Source organism: Chiloscyllium punctatum, chromosome 29 (genome assembly GCF_047496795.1).
Source record: "Chiloscyllium punctatum isolate Juve2018m chromosome 29, sChiPun1.3, whole genome shotgun sequence".
Classification (NCBI taxonomy): Eukaryota; Metazoa; Chordata; class Chondrichthyes; order Orectolobiformes; family Hemiscylliidae; genus Chiloscyllium; species Chiloscyllium punctatum.
In genome coordinates, this window is record NC_092767.1 from 5,009,411 (window position 1) to 5,032,002 (window position 22,592).

General features: G+C 44.8%; 3 non-coding genes across 3 annotated transcripts; all 3 read right to left on the reverse strand.

Moving 5' to 3' along the window:
• Positions 1–14,592: 14,592 nt before the first annotated feature.
• On the reverse strand, positions 14,593–14,665 carry trnar-ucg (transfer RNA arginine (anticodon UCG)). The gene has a single exon. It is a non-coding gene; the product is annotated as a tRNA-Arg (tRNA).
• Positions 14,666–16,792: 2,127 nt separating this feature from the next.
• trnas-aga (transfer RNA serine (anticodon AGA)) lies at positions 16,793–16,874 on the reverse strand. Its single transcript has one exon. It is a non-coding gene; the product is annotated as a tRNA-Ser (tRNA).
• Positions 16,875–17,844: 970 nt separating this feature from the next.
• trnas-uga (transfer RNA serine (anticodon UGA)) lies at positions 17,845–17,926 on the reverse strand. The gene has a single exon. It is a non-coding gene; the product is annotated as a tRNA-Ser (tRNA).
• Between the last annotated feature and the right edge of the window lie 4,666 nt (positions 17,927–22,592).

The following is a 22,592-nucleotide window of genomic DNA, read 5'->3' on the forward strand; positions in this document are numbered from 1 at the left end:
CCTTTGCTACAATTTCTAATGAATTCCAGTTTAATGCAGGAATGAGCAATGAAATACTGCAAGGCAGCATATAAACTGTTCTCCTGCTTGTATTCCTAACACGTAGCACCCAGAATTTGCATTCAGGCTGATTCAGCTGCATAATCTGAGGCCAAACGCTTTCTCTGTAATGCCTTTGTTATCCATTAGTGTCAGGGCTCCCATCTTGCTTTTCCATTCTTCCTAAGATTCTGAACGGTTGTTTACTGTTGAATGTTTATGTTCCACCTTTTGTTCCACCTGAATTCACATCTGTCTGCTGACTAAATCTCATTTTTCTCTGTGTCACAGGTCTACTACCTTATTGTGGATTCTTTGTCCATTACAAAAAAATATATAATTTCCTATTTCCCACAATGTCCTGTCACAAAGCAGTTCATTGATGAACAGTTTTAGTTAAACTCTGTCCCTTCCTCTTCCTTTCTGCTTGTCTTCAGCCAAATTCCCATGCTGTTCCGATGCTTCACATTTTCTCTTTGGATTTGGAAAGTTCCTTTCACCTGAACCCTGTCCCTGAATCCTCGCTGTCAGTTTAAATCTCTGCCCATAAACCTACCAACATGATTGGCCAGGACACTGCTTCCAGCCCGGTTCATTTTAATGCACTCATGGGATGTTGCTGTCTCTGGCTGGCCAGCATCGCATGTCCACCCTGATCAGCCTCAGAGCTGAGTGGCTTGCCAGACCATTACAGAGGGCATGTGAGTGTCAATCCCATTGCTCTGGGTCTGGATTCATATGTAGGCAAGATGAGCAGCCGATAACAGATTTCCTTACTGAGAGGGTATTAAGCAGTTAGACGGGTATCCCTGACTCTGGTATTAAAGTCTATATGAACAGTTTAGTGAAAGTAACACGAGGCCATTGCCTGGCCCACTAATTGCTCCCTCATCCCTAAGTACTGCTCTCAGTGCATCTTCTTCCTGACCGTGAATTGATCCTGATACCTTCCTGCACTCTGGTGATATCACACAGTCTCTCTCCATGTGGTATCTGTCACTGTGAGGGTCTAATTGAGGCCGGTGACTGCACCTTTTGCAGCTACTCCACATCCTGTGCCAACGGAATTCTCCACTCCAGGGAGACGAGGCAACACAGGGATGGAGACTGGGATTTTCCATATCTCTGTGGGACTCGGTGCCTGTCTCTGTATGTAAGTCTCACTGCATCAGTCTAATTTCCCATTATGTTCATTTCTCTGTCTCCTGTAGATATTCAAGATGCACCTGACTCAGAAGAATTCCCAATTCCTGTTTCATCCATCATCACGCTGAAGACAGTTGGTCAGCCAGAGAGATGGAGAATGAGATGTGGAGCCTTCAGTAAATCCTGCAGATAGGTAAGATTACTCACAGTGAACAGAGCAGAGTATACTTCAGGCATCGAACTTTGGTCCAGAAGACATGACATAGATACAGTGTTGAAGCACGAACACAGAGCATGATGGTTCCAGGCTCAATCCTCACCCTCTTGTTTACTTTCATCTCTGCTGTGCTGAGGCTTCCTATGTCAATATAGGAAGTTGACAGTTATCAATCCAGGCTTTTGCTGTCTTATAGAGGATCAGTAGAACCGAGGGGAATGCAGCCCTCGCCCAAGGAGACAGCATTGAACCCTGGGATCCTTCTTTTCCATATTCCCCCTCTCACATTGTCTCTTGCCGTGTGACATAGTCAGACAGCAAGGAAACATGCCTTTCGGTCCAACTGATTTGCACCAGTGTCTTGAATGCTTGTAATTCCCAGAAAATTTCCTGTTTCTATAGCCTCCACCACTCCCATATTCCCGCTGTATAATTGAGACCTACTTCAATGCTGACGAATCTCCCTATGTGTAAATTGCTCCAGTGTTGATAAAGTACCCAATCTCAATATCATTTTGCACTCAGTACAATAATCCCTATTTCGGTAGTCTTGCACAATACTTAACAGTGCCCCCGTCTCTGTACAATCCTCCAGCCTGGACCAAAGTATCCACCTGTGTACCTTCCCCAAGCCCCAGGAGAACATGATATCACTGGAACCTTCTGCAGGCCCTATAACACTCCTGCCTCCTGGGCTACAGCACCACACGACCTCAGTAACCTTCTCCCATTCCTACCGATCTCCTTATCTGTATAAAGACCTCCAGACCCTTTTCAAACGACAACAGCACTCCACATCTCTGTTTGCTCGTCCATTCCCTACAATCCTCCCAGCACCTTAAACATTGTCTCTTCGTGTAATTCTGCAATTTGAGGCAGCACGGTAGCTCAGTGGTGAACAATGAGGCTTCAGAGCGCCAGGGACCCAGGTTTGATTCCAGTGTTGGGTAACTGTCTGTGTGGAGTTTGCACATTCTCCCCGTGTCTGCGTGGGTTTCCTCCGACAGTCCAAAGATGTGCAGGTCGGGTGAATTGGCCATTCTAAATTGCCCGTAGTGTTAGGTGCATTGTCAGAGAGAAGTGGGTCTGGGTGGGTCACTCTTTGGAGGGTCGGTGTAAACTTGTTGGGCCGAATTACCTGTTCCCATGCTGTAGGGAATATAATCTAAACCCTCCCTCGGCGTTCCACATTACTGACCCTAAATATATCCCTCTATCCATAAACAGCCCTAAACCCTTCAGAGTCTCTGTGAACTCCCACAGCTCCAATATCCCTCCTTAACTGTGTAACATTTTCCAGTCTTGAAACACTCTGAAAATGTGGACATCCTACAATCCTCCCTATCTGCGTAATCCTCTCACGTCCCTGCAACACCCCCGAGCTGTGGAACCAACACCAATGGTTTTGACTCTCCCGACCAGTTTCGACAAGACTTACTACCTATGTAACATTCTCCCGTCGCTATCACCCGCCCTGTCAATGTAAGATCCTCCGGTCTCCCCACCAATATACTCATCTCCATAACCTTCTCCAGCTCTTACACCCCTAACTGTGTAAACATTACACTCCCCGACAAACACCCCGAAAGCAGAAACCTCCTCCAGTGTGTGCAATGTTCCCTATCTGTGTTAGTGTCTCCAGACTCTATTGCTATTCCTGTCTCTGTAAGCTCTGACAGTTTGTCCAGCTTTCCGATCCATAAAATTTCCAGAACCGCAGCATCCGACATCAGCAAATGTCTTCATTAATTATAGCCTTCCATATCTCTGTTCGTTCCTCAATTCTATACAACTTCATAATCTCTGTAAATAGTACCATTTCATAACATACTCCTTGTCTGCGTAAACGACCCTAATCCTACAGTGAGAAGCCTCTCTGTCCCTTTGATCACCTGTGTTCCCTTCGGATCTCCCTGTATCTTCCCTGATTCCATCGAATACAGGTCATCTCATGTTATAACTCCTTTAACTCATGTGTTACTCCCCATCTCTGTGAAATTCTTCAGTTGCTGCAATTATGATTCTCGATCTCCAGAACTTCCAATACCCCGATCGATGTAAGGTTATTCATCCCTTGATCCCTTGCAGTATGTTTAACCCCTGTAGCAGCCTCCAACTCTTCAATATATCCTGTTGCTTTAACCTCCTCAAATACTACAGCTCACTGTCTTTGTAATATCATCCAGAATCTGCAACCCTGTTGATTTCTGTAACCTCCTCCAGAACAGCACTCCACATCTCTGTGCAACTGATGGGAATAATGCATCCTGCCTTCACAGCGTTCACGAGCTCTGTGAACTCCTGTAGTCCTATAACCCTCAGCGTCTCTGTTTCCTCCAATCCCTACAATTCTCTCTGGCTGTGTGAACTCATCCAGCCCCTTCAACTCTCCCTCTCTCACTCACTCCTGCAGTTCCAACTATTGTTCATGTCAGTGTAACTCCCGGCACCAACAATCCTCCCGGTCTCTATAAACACCTGCAACTACCTCCCCTATTTGTGTAATCTCTAGTCCGTCCAATCCTCCCTTTCTCTATAATCTCCTGTAGCTCCAAATACCACCCAATCTGTCTAATCTCCGGTGCCTACAACATTTCGTTTCTCTAAAGACTTCTTTAGTTCCAACTACCACCAATATCTGTTTAATCACCAGTCCCTATATTCCTCCTGATCTCTGTAAATCCTTCAGGACGCATTACCCTGTTACTCCCCTTGACATCTTTCAGCCTGACAACCAATCTGACCTCTAACCACCAACAGTAATCTCAAACCACTTGAACTCTGTAACATTCTCCAGTCTCTACAACCCAGCTTTACTCTGTTAGCTTTCTGGTGTCTGTATTCCCCTTTATCTCCAGTTCCAGATCCTTGTTCAGAGAAACACCAAATCTGGAAGAACACAATAATCTTCGGTGTATCAATAAATTTGCCTGATTTTCTAAATTTTAATGACTGCAAGTTCAACCTCTCCACCTTTTCTCATCAATATTCCTCAATTTTGAAGACCAGCCTGGTGAACCTTCTTTAGATTGCCTCCAATTCAAAGACATTTTCCTTCCAGATAGGGGACCAAACCTGTTCATTGTATTCTCAATGTGGGCTGACTGGAGCTCTCTAGAGTTGTTACAAGCTTTCCATATTTTTATTCTCCATTCCCTTTGGAATCAATACCAGCATTCTATTTGCCTTCTCTATGTTCTGCTGGCCATGTATGCCACCTTTCTGAGATTCATACGCAATGATTCCCAAGTTACTCTGTGATGTAGCTTTCTGCAATTGATCTGAAACAAATAGGTGACAGCATTAATCAGGAAAGTGCTGGAATGTATGGTAACCCTTATGCCAGAAATGATAACTGCACACTGAGAAACCTATGAAAAAAAGCGCAGTCCTTAAGACCGTCATGTATAGGTGAAGAATTAGGCCATTCGATTCATCGGGCCTATTCCACTATTTGATTATGGCTGAATTGTTTCTCAACCTCATTCTCTCAGTTACTCCTTGTAACCCTTGATCTCCTTACTCATCAAAAACCTAGCAATCTCTGATTTAGATATATTGGATTACTTAGCATTCACAGCCCCATGATGCAATGAGTTCCACTGATCCATCACGCTGTGGCTGAATATATTCCTCCACATCTCTACTCCAAAGGGTCGTCCCTTCACTCTGAAGTTGTGCCCTTGGCCCCTAGTCTCTCCTGCTCGTCCTCTTGCCCCCATCCACTCCATCCATTCCCCTCAGTATTCTGTAATTTTGAATGAGATTCTGCCGCCGCCTCTGAAATTTCAAGTGCAGCTTCAGAGACTTCACCTGCTCCTCATATGACAAGGACTTCATCCCTGGGATCTTTCTTGGAAACCTATTTCTCATAGTCCTTCACTTTATTTGTCCAGACTCTTAATGTATAAGGTGTAGAGTGTAGTCCCAACACTAACCCCGACCCATCGTGAACTTTCTTCACACACTCTGTCTTGTGCCAATCAGACAAATCCTCTATCCATGCTCAGCATGTTGTTCTGAAATGGAAATTTCATTTCACACCCACTGCTGGATTTATTTTTCTGTCTGGCCGTAAACAGCAGAGTTTCACCATTACCTTCCCATCTGTAATTCCCTGGAGAAGGTGGTGGGGAGCTGCCTTCCTGACCCATTGCAGTCCTTTGGGTGCAGGGACAGACACAGTTCTGGGAGGATGGAGCGTGGCTTGGAGGGCACCTTGGAAATGCTGGTGTTCCCGTGCACTCGGAGGTCCTGTCCTTCCAGGGTATAGTTGTTGCGGGTTTGTGAAGGGCTGTTGAAAGACCCTTCCTGAGTGATCTCAGTGCTATTTGTAGATTTTATTCATCCATTCATGAAGATGAGCTTTGTTGGCTGAGCCAGCATTTATTGTTGATTTGGAGTTGTCCCTGAGAAGGTGGTGGTGAGCTGTCTGCCACTGCACCAGCCGTTGGAACTGTTGTTATCTGTGTCCCCTCCAGCAGGAGTTACAACACTCCTCATGTCTGTAACAAATACAGACAATGCAGCTCTCTCTGTATATGTGACATACTTCTCTGCTCAGACTTCTTATACTTCCTAACAATATCTCGCCTCCTTCATTCCCATCTGTGCTCGACCTCTCTAAATTTTCTTTATTCTTGTTTAAACTTCTGATCACCTAAAATTTCTCCCTTTGAAAATTTGTCACCCATTCAGCTTCTGTAACTCCATATAACTGTAATCAATGACACCACAGGTTCCCTTCCTAAATCTCTATAATTACAATGTAGAGCAGGTGTGTATGCTGGAATGGATAGAGATAGAGGAAGCTGATGTGCTGAAAATTTTGTCAAACATTAAGACTGACAAGTCGCCAGGCCTGGACCTGATGTGTCCTCGGCTGCTTTGGGAAACGAGAAGTGTAATTGCTTCGCCACTTGCGAAGATCTTTGCATCCTCGCTCTCCACTGGAGTCGTACCTGAGGACTGGAGACAGGCAAATGAATTCCTCTCTTCAAGAAAGGAAATAGGGAAATCCCTGGCAATTACACACCAGTAAGTTTCACGTCTGTCGACTGCAAGGTGTTAGAAAGGATTCTGAGGGATAGGATTTATGACCATCTGGAAGGCCATGACTTGATTAAATGCAGTCAACACGGCTTTGTGAGGGGCAGGTCAGGCCTCACAAACCGTATCGATATCTTTGAGGATGTGACTAGAAAAGTTGATGAGGGTCTAGCTGTGGATGTGATGTATATGGACTTCAGCAAGGCATTTGTTTAGGTTCTCCATGGTCGGCTCATTCAGAAGGTCAGGAAGAATTGGATTCAGGGGAACATAGCTGTCTGGATGCAGAATTGGCTGGCCAACAGAAGACAGCGAGTGGTAGTAGAAGGAAAATATTCTGCCTGGAAGTCTGTGGTGAGTGGTGTTCCACAGGGCTCTGTCCTGGGGCCTCTACTGTTAGTAATTTTTATTAATGACTTGGATGAGGGGACTGATGGATGGGTCAGCAAGTTTGCAGACGGCACAAAGGTTGGAGGTGTCATTGACAGTATAGAGGGCTGTTGTAGGCTGCAGCGGAACATTGACAGAATGCAGAGATGGGCTGAGACGTGTGGCAGATGGAGTTCAACTGGGATAAATACGAGGTGATGCATTTTGGAAGGTCAAATTTGAAAGCTGAGTACAGGATTAAGGATAGGATTCTTGGCAGTGTGGAAGAACTGAGGGATCTTGATGTGCACATACATAGATCCCTTAAAATGGCCACCCAAGTGGACAGGGTTGTTAAGAAAGCATATGGTGTTTTGGTTTTCAATAACAGGGGGATTGAGTTTAAGAGTCGTGAGATCTTGTTGCAGCTCTATAAAACTTTGGTTAGACCGCACTTGGAATACTGCGTCCAGTTCTGTTCGCCCTATTATAGGAAAGATGTGGATGCATTGGAGAGGGTTCAGAGGAAGATTACCAGGATGCTGCCTGGACTGGATGGCTTATCGTATGAAGAGAGGTTGACTGAGCTCGGACTTTTTTCATTGGAGGAGAGGAGGAGAGGGGACCTAATTGAGGTATACAAGATAATGAGAGGCATAGATAGAGTCGATAGCCAGAGTCTACTTCCCAGGGCAGAAATGGCTAACACGAAGGGTCATAGTTTTAAGCTGGTTGGAGGAAAGTATTGAGGGGATGTCAAAGGCGGGTTCTTTGCACAGAGAGTTGTGAGAGCATGGAATGCATTGCCAGCAGCAGTTGTGGAAGCAAGGTCATTGGGGACATTTAAGAGACTGCTGGACATGCATATGGTCACAGAAATTGAGGGTGCATGCATGAGGATCAATGGTTGGCACAACATCTTGGGTTGAAGGGCCTGTTCTGTGCTGTACTGTTCTATATTCTATGTTCTACCATGGTTGTGTGTGCTAAATTGGCACTTTTCTTCCTCCTCATCCATCCCAGGACTTACACCCCCTACAATCACACTATTTGAAATGCTCCCTTTCTTTGCACCTCTTCATGTCCTGAGGGTCCTTGAACACCACCAAAGCTCCAAAAGTTTATACTCCCCCCAGTTACTGCAACTTGTAACTCTGTAATATTCAACAGTCTCCAGAACAATACAACACTTGCTGGCTCTCAATTTGTATTTTTTGAAGTCTACACATCTATTTAAGCAGCTCAGAAAAAGCCCTTTAGTCTCTACAAAGCTCCATCATGAAGAAGCCACAATCTCTCTATTTCCTTTGCCTACCTCACTGTCTGCAATTCTTGCTGTATCTTACAGCCAACTTCTTTCATTGCTGCAGGTCCACTTAGCACCCTGGATAACCTGTTCCATCCCACATAGCTCGCTCAATCACTGTAGCACCCTCTGCATTATCTAATCCTCTTTTTTCCCAGTCTTCCTGGCACAATGGCGATCCTGTAAGAGAGCATGGCGGAATGGGATGTTATAAATCTCAGCTGAGGCTTGAGGCCTACCATTACCTGGGAGTCACAAGGGGAAGGAACCCGAGAATGAACAGTACAGAGTGGGAGAGTATAAATCAGCACTGAGGATCGAGGCCTACTCGTACCTGGGAGTCACAGAGACTGTGACCCAGTGAGGGCGCAGAGTGGAGTGAGAGCTGGAGGATTACACGTACCTGGGAGTCACAGAGACAGTGACCCTGTGAGCGATCAGAGTGGAATGGGAGCTGGAGGATTACACGTACCCAGGATTCACAGAGACGGTGACCCTGTGAGGGAGCTGTGTGGAGTGGGAGCTCCAGGATTACCCCTACCTGGGAGTCATAGTGATAACCTTCTGCTGCTGGGACCTGCCCGCTCTGAGATTGAAAGAAGTGAAAGGGCCATCACAGTAAAGGTTGTAAGATCATTGGCTGATAATAAACCATTATTAGTGACTGTCAGTTAATTGCTCTAAGTCAGGAAATTTATGTTTTAACTTCTGAAGATAGGATTGAAATCAGAAATGAGAGGGAGAAGTGAAATTCTGAGCCAATATAATAAATTACCTTCAGTAAGCCACAGTTGAAGATGAACCATATTGATATGCCCTGGATGTAAACTTCTTTCTAAGTCATTAAGTAAGTTACTCTAGACATTTTACATTTTAAGTCATGGTAAGACATATTTGTCAGATGGGAAATGTGTTCTGTTACATTGGGAAATCTTAGCCCCACTTGTGTCTTAGATGAACACGGGGTCTTGGAGCTCAGACAGTGACTAGAGACTTTGTGATGTTGACAGTTATGGGGATAGCACGCACACAGAGCAAATCACCCTCCAGACACAACAACATGGAATAAGTAAGCGGACGGTGGATTAGGCAATCGAAGAGAAACAGCCAGGCAATCCAGGAATAGCTTGACGTGTCCCTCCCAATTCAGTTTCCCAGTTTGGAAGCTGATGAAGTTGCGGCCTGCTCAGGGGAGGGCAGTCAGAGCCATGCGTTTGGTACCACAAGCAGCGTGACTGTACAGGAGAGGAGGGAGAAGGAAGGAGGAGCAATAGGCACAGGGGAGTCAGGAACGTGAAGAAGGTGTCAGTGTGTCTGTAATTCCAGGATAGTGGTGTTAAAAATGTTATGGTGTCAGCTGGACATTCGTCTGGGGAACAGTGAGCACAAAGGTCATGTCCAGGTTGGTAGAATGACCTGGGTAGGAAGGGTGAAGTGGTCTGGGAATCAGAATTTATGGAGCTAGGTTGATTGTTAACAAGTGGAACCTCAAATGTAGCAATCCCTAGAATACTCCCAAAAATATGTAAAAGTGAGAACAGGACTCTGAGTTTTAGATAGATGAGAGTGTGACTGGAATGATGGTGCATCAAGAAGGACTTCAGATTCCTGGGACATTGGGACTGGTTCTGGGGAAGGCAGCAACTGTACAAGCTGGATGGGCCATCGTGAAAGAGCTGGGACTGAATTTGTTACGGGGTGTTTGGGAGGGATTGAAAATAAATTGGCGTGTGCTTAGGATCCAAAAAAGAATGGTAGAGGAGGCGATCAGGATTCTCAAAATAATGGGAGAAACAGTTGGTACTAATTTATAACAAGTTTATCAGTGAAAGATGGAGTGAGAAAGAAAGCCTTAATCTGAGGTACACTGCACGGTCATGAATACTCGGAGTTTGGGGAGTGACAGATACAGATTAGTGTGTGCAAATCTGATGTACTGCTCACCGAGAGCTGGCTCAAGGTTGTCTGGGCGGGGTGTTAAATATTGCTGGGTATAAAGGATTCCAAAATTATCGAAGTGAAGGGAATGGATCAAGGTAGAAGTGTTGGTTTAGATTAATGTTAGTTAAGGAATCCAAGAGAAAGAGGATCCGTCCAAGAACAGAATAAATTTGGCTGGAGCAACAGAACAAAAATGTACAATTAACCTGTGAGGTACAGTCTGTCGGCCAGCAACCATTGGAAAGGGTGGAGAGAATAAATATGCAGGGTCATTTGAGAGCGATGAAAATATTACAGATTAGTTATACTGAGCAACTTCATTTATCCAGATATTGACTGGGTTACTGGTTGTGCAGGGTCATGAGGGACATGCGTTCCTGGGTTACATGGAGGAGAGATCACTTCAGGAGTATGTGTCCAGCCCAAGAGAAGATGTACTGTTGGACCTGGTCCTTGGGAAAGAGATGGAGCAAGTGGTCCAGTTTTGGGAACGTTTTGGGGATCAGCGATCATTTTATTGTAACGTTCACGATGATGATGGAGAATGATATGCAATAATTGAAAGTAAGAAACATTAGTTGACTGAGAACAACTTTCGCAGGGGCAATAATAAAGCTGGGAAATTTTCAGCGAGGCAAGTGAAATGGTAGCTTTAAATAGAGTGAAACAGTTCCAATGGAGCTGGGATTATGGAGATGTGGCTGCAGTGTGACCATGACTGGGAACTGGATAATCAAAGGTTTTCCCCATTTCTACAGGAAGAATAAATAGGCCAACACAGTGAAGTAGCGTTGTGTTTAAAGGATGCGATCAGTATTATTGTGATGCTAATCAATTTACATACTGCTCCTCCTGCCCTCTCCCCTCATCCCTGCGTATTGATCCTATTAGATATTGGTAACATTTGAAAACTTCAGAAAATTGCAGTATAGACGAGATCACTCTGTCCACTGTCTGCATTGGACAAGATGTAATCATATTTTTGAAGCCCTAGTTCTGTCTCCCCAGATACTATAGGACTTCAGTTGCAGATCCCGGCACCTTTTTAAAATGCTTTGAGAATTTCTGCATGTACTCCGCTTCCATACGTGACTCCCAGGTCGCTACCATACTCTGGGTGAAGTAACAGCTTTTCTCACCACTTCACTAATGTTTGATCCAATATAATAAAATATAAATAAATATTAAATATTCACCGCTGGTAACAACAGGAGAAACATGTTCTCTCCATTTCTACCCAGGCTCTTGACAATATGTGCACCCCAATCAAATCTCCTTTCAATATCCTCCGTTCCAATCTTTCCCCACAACTGCACTTTCACGGTCACAAGGTAACGAATCACCTCTGTTCCCTTTGCAGTCCAATTCAATCCTTCCAGGTGATGGGGTGAGCAGAACTGCACACAGTCCCCAGGCTGTGACTAAACTCATTATTTATACAGTTTCTGCATAAGCTTCCAGCTCTGAAATTCTGTATTTTGTCTGATGGAGTATATAATGCCATTTGCTACATTAATCAGATTATTGATGTTTCCATCTTCCTTCACATATCTGTCCACACTGACCATACTCTCATTTATTGTACATTCTTCTCTATTGTTGATGTCCCCAAATGCCTTGCCTTGCACTTCTCTGGGTTGTTTGCTCCTTTCACCTGGACCCCATATTTTCTGTTTTTATACAGTCTGCCACGGAATCTCTCGTCAAATCCAAGTAAGTCACATGCAGTTACCGTCAGATGAATTGCTCACGACCTTCCTTGATCAAATCCAGACCGACTGTCCTAGACTCCCTGGGACTTCCTTAGTGACCGTTTATCCACTGTCTCAGAGATCCAGCCTCGACCTATTCAGTCAGTCCCTTGCTCCACATTAAACAAGGCTGCAGTGTTAGCTGTTCTCCAGGCCTCCGGCACCATCCCTGCATCCAGTGAGGATTGGATAATGTAGGTAACTATAATGCGGGGAATTTTCCCCAGCTCCTTTTAACAGTCTGGAGCATTGTGTTGCCCAATTTTAAGGATTTGAATCTCCTGTTTAATTCTCTGATCCAAGCTCTTTACTTCTAATACTTTCACACTGCATCCCTATTTTCATTCAGACAGACAGAGGCCTAAACCATCTTATGATTTGTTCAAGTCTTATTTTAGTCGATTTTGACAGAGGATTTCTCTCCACACGGTGAAGTGTATTTTCTCATGATCCCATCTTCAATCTGCCTCATTAACTACCCTCCCTGCCCACGTGGTCTTCCTCTCATCTGACACTAACGCTATGATGTTTCCCGTTCATCATAACAACTGCCTGCTGGCTGGATATCCCAGAATGCACAGGCCTCGCTGTTACAGGTGACATCTTTAAAAAGTCATTACACTCTTGGATTGTGAATCCAAAACTGCCCTGGTCAAGTTGGGTAAAACTGGGGCCCCACTTTGTGGCCAAGCCCCTGAGATTCTGGTGGATGACATGGTGCAGGAGAGGGAAATTATCTTCCACCAGGACTGGCAGGGGAGGCCATGACACCAGACCCTGCCAGCTTGGTCCGAGGGAGACCCCTGGGTCAATGAGATGCCAGCCTTCTGGGTGAATGCCCAGCAGTGTAAGAAGGAGGTCAGTGACCTTCTCCACTCCACCAGGGTAAGTGCCACCATCTGACGTGTGTGAACTCACCCTCACTTTCTGTGTTACTGCACCCACCTCCAACCAAGGCTAATGTTGCCCCACTCTCACTGGATGCAGCACCTTCTCTTGGTCTCTCTCTAACCTCTTCTCCATCCATCTCCCCAACTCTCCGCAATTCTCCCTGCGTTGCCTATTCACTCACTCAGGATACCTTACTACCTTTCCCCCAGCTGTACCAGCACTAACAGATGGACCAACCACTTACATGTCCCTAATCTTTTTTGGTAATTCCCACATTTCAGAAGGAACCATCCTGAAATAGGGCAGAAATAGCCAAGCGAGATAGGGGTCTCCCAGCATTCAGCTCTCCACCCCTCCTCACAGCGGAAGGATCCTGACCCTAACAACCACGAGAGACAGACTGACAATGTCCAAGCTCCCGGACTGATATCTGAGACTCCCCTTGACTCTCTGACTATGGACAATGATAGCAAGCATCCTGGGTTTGTGTCTGCGCTAAACACCAAGATAATACAGCAGATGGGTGAGCTTCGTAGCTTTCATACCTTTGCTGTCATTTGTAAGGTGCGAGACACCAATGTAAAAGAAGAAAAGCACAAAGTTAGGACAAGATATTTGCAGCAAAATTGATTCAACATTATTTATTGAAAGGAAAATCACACTTGGCAATTTGCTAGACCTCTTTGCGAACATGACCAGCAGAGGTAATCAAGGGAGCTATTGATCTGAGTATACTTGGACATGAAACAAACAAAGGTTAGTGACATATTCATTTCTCTTTTTAGAGAAGGAAATGGTCTTTCCTGATGGTTACAATGAAAGAGATGGTTCCCAATAAAAGACAGAGATTAAGTCGCTTGTAGATACACTTCAATGTGATACGATTCACTTTCAGCCCCTAATTACCCCAGAGATGGAGGGGGTGAGTTACTTTTCTTCACTCTTCAACTCGACAGCATGGAGGTACAGACATGAAACCGCTAGAGATGGAGTTCTTGAATTGGGAACCAGCGACACTGAAGGAACTAGGCAAAAGTGAGTACTGCAGATGCTGGAAACCTGATTTTAGATCAGAAAATTTTGGAAAAGCACAGCAGCATCCGAGGAGCAGGAAAGTCGATGTTTCTGTTGCCAGTCTTTCTGCGTTCCGCAAACAATTTTCGTTTTTGGCTCAGATTTCCAGCAACTGCAGCTATTCGTATTATGTTAACATTCATAATGTTTTGGACAAAACCAATGACCTGCTAGCATCGGAAAATCGGCAGAAGTACTGGTACACCGACATGTTAGCTGAACAATACCAGCATTCCATGAGCCTGAATACGATCCGGGCCACGGTTCTGAGAGTATCGAATCCTCAGAAGTAAATAACAACACAAGGCGATAGATGCTGTCGTATTTGGTGTAAATAAAACACCCTTTATGAACATTTTCCTTGCAGATTATTTTCAACTTGTCTTCGTAGATTTACAAAGTGGGAAAAGGCCATTCCACCTGTGTGCATCGCGGCTAATCAGAGAGCCAATCATTCCAGTCGCAGTTTCCAACTTTGGCCCAAAGTCTCGTGTGTTCTAATGTTCCCAGTGCAAATGTCAATGACTTTATCCTGTGTTCTTAAAAGGTACAATAATGGGGCAGATGTGTGACCTTTGCACAGCGACTTGTAACTCTTTTGAGGAACTTATGCTCATTTTCAACCACAAAGGGAGACACACAGAATGATACCCCCAAAGCGACAGAGGTCTCCGTTGTGGTGAGCTGGAATTTGAAATGGATAATAGGACAAACACAAGTTTCAAATGTGGAAGCACAGAAGCGACGTCCCGGCAGGACATCACAGGGGAGCGTCAAGGTGGGCCACGGTGAAAGTCAGACATTCCCCTCGAGCCAGGTAGGACACGAACCTACAATCTTCTGATCCGAAGTCGGACGCGTTATCCATTACGCCACTGGCCCATCAGACGCGCTCACCGCTGGCAGAATGTCGATATGTAATGCCATGGACTTTCACGGAATCAGAATTAAAAAGGTGAACAAGCAGCGAAGAAAATCACCAACACTGCTTCACTTCGAAGTTTCCAATTTGTGAAGCAGTGCCTTTCACTGGCAAAGGAGAAACATTAGTCCTCAGCTGCCTGCTTCGGGGTCGCCTCCTTCTCTGCTGGAAGTTTCCATCGTTTTATTCGCAGTCCCGACGCGATTTCATGATCCACTCCAGTGAAAACGTGTCATGGTGTCGTCTAAGCAAGACCCTGCCGAAACTCTGCGAGAGACATCTGGTCATTTCGAGCTCAGGATGTGGAATTAGACGAGCTGCGTGACACCTTTTATTGGCGCCGCCACTTCACTGCAAATTAGCGGCTCAAAACGAGCCGTTGTTAGCATCAGCTTGATTTGTACCTTCCTGTCCTGCATTTGCTGAACAACATCAGATAGATCCCGTCCGGCCCAGCTGACTTATCTATTTTCACACTCTGCAGTATTTCTAATATCTCTTCCATGTGAACCTCAATCTCTTCTAGTCTAGACGCAAGTATCTCTCTATCTTCCTCGCCAACATTTTCATTATCTATAGCGAACTCTGTCGAAAAATATTTATTTAGTGCTTCCTCTATCTCCACTGACTCCACATACGACTTCCCACTATTATCCTTGATTGTCCCAAATTTAACACTCGTCATTCTTTTAGTGCTCACATACCTATGGAAAGCCTTAGGGTAAACCCTGATCCTATCTGCCAACAACTTCTCATGTCTCCTCCTGGTTCTTCTCAGCTCTCTTTTTAGGTCTTTCCTGATATCGTTGGAACCCTCGAGCGCTCGAACTGAGTTTTCACGTTTTCTCCTAACATAAGTCTTCTTGTTCTTCTTGACCAGGGTTTCCACTTCCTTAGTAAAGCACGGCTCACGCGTTCTACATCTTACTCCCTCCCTGACAGGTACATACTTATCTAGGACACACAGGAGCTTTTCCTTGAATAAGCTCCACATTTTTAATGTGCTCACCCCCTACAGTTTCCTACCCCACTCTACGATTCCTAAATCTTACCTCATTGCATCGTGATTTCCCTTCCACCAGCTGAAACTCTTGCTCCGTGGAGTACACCTATCCCTTTCCATCACGAAAGTAAACCTGAGAGAATTGTGATCGCTGTCTCCACAGTGCTCACCTCCTTCCAAATCTAAAACCTGGCCAGGCTCGTTACCCAGTACTAAATCGAAAGTGGCTTCTTCCCTTGAAGGCATGTCTACACACTGTGTCAGGAAGCCCTCCCGCACACAGTGGACAAAAACTGACCCATCTATAGTACTCGTACTGTAGTGATCTCAGTCAATATTTGGATATTGTCTTGAGTGTTCCAGAGTTTTTCATTATCCCACAGTCCAGATGAAGTTTGTATTCCTCGCGTACAGGAGCGAGAATTCTTTCAATGTCTCAGATCAGTTCCTGTGCCGAGAAGATCAGAGTCAATGTCCCTTCCTCTACTCGGACTGACAATTTACACTTCTTCAATCTCCTATGATTCCATTTCCCAAAGGGTTTCTCAAGATTTCCAAAGCTGGAGCCTAAATTATATGGTTTGCTTCCTAAACATTTTTCCAACTGCCAACTGACAATATTTTCATAGTAACTCTTCACAATCCTCTGGCTTGCACCATGTCCAGGGATGAGAAGTCCCGTTTGGTGGAGAGAGTTCCTAGGCTGGTGAGTTTCACTTTGGAACAAAGATGGTTAAGTGGCAATTTCCTGCGGTCGTTTGTAATGATGGGAGAGGGAGCGGTGGGGAATGAGCACTCTGACGAGCAGGAGGAAGTGTTGCCAATGACCAGGGTCAGAGAACAGAGGACAAGGGATGAAAGGAATCTAATGAAAAGCAGCACTTCTGCTCAGGGCGTTCAATAACAACTGCAGAAACCCGATGTGTCGAGCAGTGTATCTGAAAAGAGAAACAGAGATAATGTTTTAAATGTGGAGCATTTCTGATAAAGAACTCGAGTTTCTCAAGTCTAATCAAATTACAGGCCTGGTTTGCAAAACAGGCTTTCTGAACTTTGAATAGTTCCAGCAGGAAAGCATTCATAACGTAGTCAGCAGGATTCGAACCTGCGTGGGGAAACCCCAATGGATTTCTAATCCATCGCCTTAACCACTCGGCCATGACTACAGACAGCACCGCCCCCTGAGCATTGATCAAATCAGCCGTGATCTCATTGGAAGCTGCCGCTGACTTGAGTTACATGTTTCCATCTCCATTCATACCTTTGCTGTCATTTGTAAGGTGCGAGACACCAATCTAAAAGAAGAAAAGCACAAAGTTAGGACAAGATATTTGCAGCAAAATTGATTCAACATTATTTATTGAAAGGAAAATCACACTTGGCAATTTGCTAGACCTCTTTGCGAACATGACCAGCAGAGGTAATCAAGGGAGCTATTGATCTGAGTATTCTTGGCCATGAAACAAACAAAGGTTAGTGACGTATTCATTTCTCTTTTTAGCGAACGAAATGGTCTTTCCTGATGGTTACAATGAAAGAGATGGTTCCCAATAAAAGACAGAGATTAAGTCGCTTGTAGATACACTTCAATGTGATACGATTCGCTTTCAGCCCCTAATTACCCCAGAGATGGAGGGGGTGAGTTACTTTTCTTCACTCTTCAACTCGACAGCATGGAGGTACAGACATGAAACCGCTAGAGATGGAGTTCTTGAATTGGGAACTTGTAACTCTTTTTTTCTAATTCATTGACTGCTGATATAATAGATAATTGGCCTTGAGAGTCAGCTTTAAATTAGGTTGAACTTTCTCAGCTTGACTTTCAACTGATCCTAAAAAAAACTCATCACCTGCAGGGAATTGTATTGCATTGCTTCTTGTTTTGCTTAATTTCACCCCCTCCCCCCCGCCCGCCTCCCAAACATCCAAATTTCACGATAGTTCGACCAATGTTTGGAAACTGATTCGTGTTGGAAGTTGATGGCTTTTTGTCTCGAAAGATAATTTCTTCAATTAGACATCTTGAAATTACTTCTGATTCTTCACAGTTAAAAATCTACTTTCAATTGAATGAAAAGCTCAAGCTCCACGAAATCCAAATTCTGCAAAGTAATTAATGACTTTTGAAAGAGTCAATTCTGTGAGCAGGATTCGAACCTGCGCAGGGAAAACCCATTGGATTTCAAATCCAACGCCTTAACCTCTCGGCCATCACAGCTGCATCCTCATTGCGAATTTTCATAGTAAAAAACTGAATTCATGAAATACGTAATTTGTTAATAGAACAAATTGTCAAGACCCAAAGATGTCGCCGAATCCTTTGCAGAGACCCAGACAAACGTTACCTTAGCAGATTGACAGGCTTTCACCGAAAACTAGATCCTGACACAGCTGAAGTTGTGGGAATGATTCTTCATTGAATTATAGAGTCACGGATGTACACCACACGAAGAGAGGATCATTGTCTCACTGCGTCCGATCGATTTTGACTCAATTGCTCGTCATCTGGTGCCAAAGTAGATGTGCTGTTGTGTTTTAATATTCATCGAAATATGGTATTAGAAATATTGATGCTAAGTCCATAAACACTAGCTACATTCGTTAAAAAAAAATCGGAATTAGAAAGAATGCAGAACCAATTTACAGAAAGGGATCCAGAAACTAATCCGTAAGTTCTGACATCAGGTAATGAACTTGTGAGCACAAGAGAGGAAGATTGACCGAAGATTTGGAACTTGAAATCGTCTTGATGGAATTATTTGCAAAGTTTTTGCGATTGTTCTAGAGTCATCAAGTCCTTGAACAATACAACATGGAAAGTGGCCCTTTTTTCCAACTTGACCATGGTGGACAGTTATCCTAAATTAATAGGTCCCATTTGCCAACATTTGGCCCACAACCCTCTAAACCTTGTTACTCATATATCTATCCAGATGCCATTAAATGTTACAGTTGTACCAGTCTCCAACAATTTCTCTAGCAGCACATTCTGGACACGACTGAAAAAGTTGCCCCTGACGTCCCTTTTAAATCCTTACCAACTAATTTTAAAACAATGTTTTCTAAATTTTGACTTCCTCACCAGCAGGAAAACACCTTGGTGAGTCAACCTATCCATGTCCCTCATGATTTAATAAATAGCAACGATTTGACTTTATCACACTTGTCAGGAGGGAAATGTGTGGAGACTATTATCGAAGGTTTGAAGTAGAAAGTCTGATGTACAGATTTTTGGAATTGCATCTTGGAGAACTGTTTAATAAGTCAATGAAGTCTAGTAGCAGTTGTAGAAGTCTGTTGTGAAAGCTGCAGAAGGATTTCAGAGCAGGAGAACAAAGCATTATTTCCAATGTATTGTGGCTCAGTTCGACCGCACTTGGACTACAGTATGAGGAATTATGAGCAATTTAGGAAAGATACTAATGCCATATGAGGAATATCACGAATGGCGATTAGCCTTGATATCATGGATGAACATTAGTCCTGTGAATTGAAATTGGGCAAATCCGGTCTTTTTTTAACAGTTTCAAAACAAGAGAGGTAATCTCATTTAGAGTTGCAAAATATTTGAAGAGATAAACCGGGTGGTGCAATTAAATGTTGTTCCCTCATTGGTGAATCGAGAAGCAGGAGAGGACAATTTTAAAATGAAGCATTGTGAATTTTGACCAGGATGAGAACTATTGATTTTTGTCTTAGCCTTGAGAAGTCTCGCTATTCAGCACGACAGTGAGCCTTGGATATTTGGTCTTTGTATGCATCACTATCAGCCTGACCCGCCGACACTTCCTGCATCACTCTAGATCTGACCCCTCACACTTACCGCCTTAATATCAGTGTGAACCCCTCAAACTTACTGCATCACTATCCATCAGGCGTCCTCACATTTACTGCGCCACTTTCACTTCGAGACCCTCATTTTGACTGCGTCACTATCAGCCTGACTGCCAAACACTTACTTTGTCACTATCAGTCACGCCCTTAAACTTCCTATGTTACTATTACCCTGACTCCTGACACTTACTGTGTCACTAGCAGCCTGACTCCATCACACTTATTATGTAAGTACCAGACTGACGTCTCACACTTACCGTGTCACTGCAACATTGCTTCCTCAAACTTACTATGTCACTATCACCTAGACCCTCTCACATTGACTGCGCCACAATCACACTGACCACCTCACACCTACTGCTTCACTATGAGCTTCAACACTCACACTGACAGCGTCACTAACAGCCTGACTGCGTTGGTATCTCTCTGATCCCCTCAGAATTACTGCATCACAATCATTCTGACCCCCTCATACTTAATGCGTCACTATCCCTCTGGCACCCTCATACTTCGTGCATTACTCACACCCTGACACATGCGCACCGACTGCATCCCTATCAGCCAAACCCCACTCACTAACAGCGTCACTCTCTCTCTAACCTGCTCACACTTAATGCATCACCATCACCTTGACATTCTCTCACTTAGTGCATCAATATCAGCCTGACCGCCTCACGCTTACTGCATCACTACCAGCCTGATCCCTTCAAATGTACTGTGTCACGATCAGACTGACCCACTCATACTTACAGCATCACTATCACCTTGACCCCGCAAACTTAGTGCGTCCAGATCACACTAAACCTTTCACTCTCCTTGCATCACATTCAGCCAGACATTGCACACGATCACTCTGACCTCCTCATTCTTGCTGCATCACTATAACTCTATCCCACTCACGCCGTGTGTGTCACTATCACCCTGACAACTCATGCTCACTGCACCACTATTATCCTGACTCCAATATCATTATCAGCCTGACCTCTTCCACTGACTGTGTCACTCTCAACCTGTCCCCCCACATTTCCTGTGTCACTCTCAAACTGACACCCTCAAAGTGTCTGCGTCACTGTCACCCCGAACACGTCACACTTACTGCATGGGTGTCTACCTGAAACCTCACGCTTATTGCATCACTATCATCCTGAGCGGCTCACACTTACTGCGTCACTAGCACACCAACACTCTTTCCATTACTGCGTCACTATTGGCCTGACACCTCACACGTACTGCATCACTATTAGCCTGACCCGCTCACACGTTTTGCGTAACCACTACCCTGACCCCCCTCACAATTGCTGTGTCGCTATTAGCCTAAGCCCGTCACTATCATGCTGATCAAGCTCATAATTACAGCATCACTATCAACCTGAACCCCTAACACTTTTTCTGTCATTATCACCCTGACCCTCTCACATGTAATGCGTCACTGTCACACTGAGACACTCACATTTTCTGCGTCGTTATCAGCCGGACCCGCCGGCACACAGCATCACTATCAACCTAACCCCTCACACTTGCATGCCTCAATATCAGCGTGAACCCCTCACACTTACTGCATCACTGTCCATCTGCCATCCTCACACTTACTGCACCAGTTTCACCTTGACATCCTCATTTTTACTGCGTCAGTATCAGCCTGACAGCCACACACATATTGCGTCACTATCAGTGACGCCCTCGCACTTCCTATGTTAATATCACCCTCACTTCTAAAACCTACTGCGTCACTATCAGCCTGACTCCATTACAATTTTTGTGTCAGTACCAGACTGACGCCTCACGCTTACCATGTTCCTAAAACTCTGCCCCATCACACTGACTGCGTCACTATCAGCCTGACCCCTCAGACGTATTGCGTCAATATCACCCTGACCCACTCACACTTTTTGTATCAGTTTCAGTCTGACGCCTCGCACTTACTGTATAAATAAAACTCTCCCCCTTCACAATGACTGTGTCATTCTCAGCCTGACCCCTTCATACTTACTGTGTCAATATCAGTCTGACCACTCAGACTTACTGTGTCACTCTCACTCTGATCCTCTCTCATTTACTTTGTCACTCTCACCCTGACCTCCTCACATTTATTGTGTCACTATCACCCTGACCCACTCACACAGTCTTTGCCATTTTATTGCGTCCCCATCAGCCTAACCGCCACACACTTATTGCGTCACTTTCAATCACGCCCTCACGCTTCACATGTTACTATCACCCTGAATCCTTACACTTATTGTGTCATTATCAGGCTGACCCCTCACACTTACTGTGTCACTATCCGCCTGACTCCATCACATTTATTGTGTCAGTATCAGACTGACGCCTCACAATTATCTTGTCACTAAAACACTGCCCGGTCACATTGACTGTGTCACTATCGGCCTGACCACCTCACACTTACTGCAACACTATCGCAATGCCCCTTTCTCACTTACGACATCATTTACACCCTGACAAACCCACACTTGCTGTGGCACTATCACACTGAGGGCCGTACACTTAGTGTCACTGTCATCCTGACCCCTTACACTTACTGCGTCACTATCACACTGGTATCTCACACCCACTGTGTCACTATCATCCTGAGCCACTTACACCTGTTGCGTCACTATCACTTTGACCCCAACACACTAACTGCATCAATATCAGCCTGACCATTTCACACATACTGTGCAAGTACCAGGCTAACTCCCTCACATATACTGCGTCACTATCAGGCTGACCCACTCATGCTCACGGCATCACTATCACCCTGACTCCCCACTCTTACTGCGTCAAGAGCATTGTGCCCCCATACACTTACAGCATAACTATCATCCTGACAACGTCACTTACTGCGTCAAGATCAGCCTGATGCCCTCAAACTTAATGCATCACTATCAGCTTCAACACTCACATTTACGGCGTCACTTCTAGCACAACCCCCGCACACTTACTACATCCCTAACTGCCTTACCCCCTCGCATTTACTTCATCACTATCAGCCTGAGACACTCACACTCACACTTGCATCTACATCACTGTCACCCTGACCCCTTGCCCATACT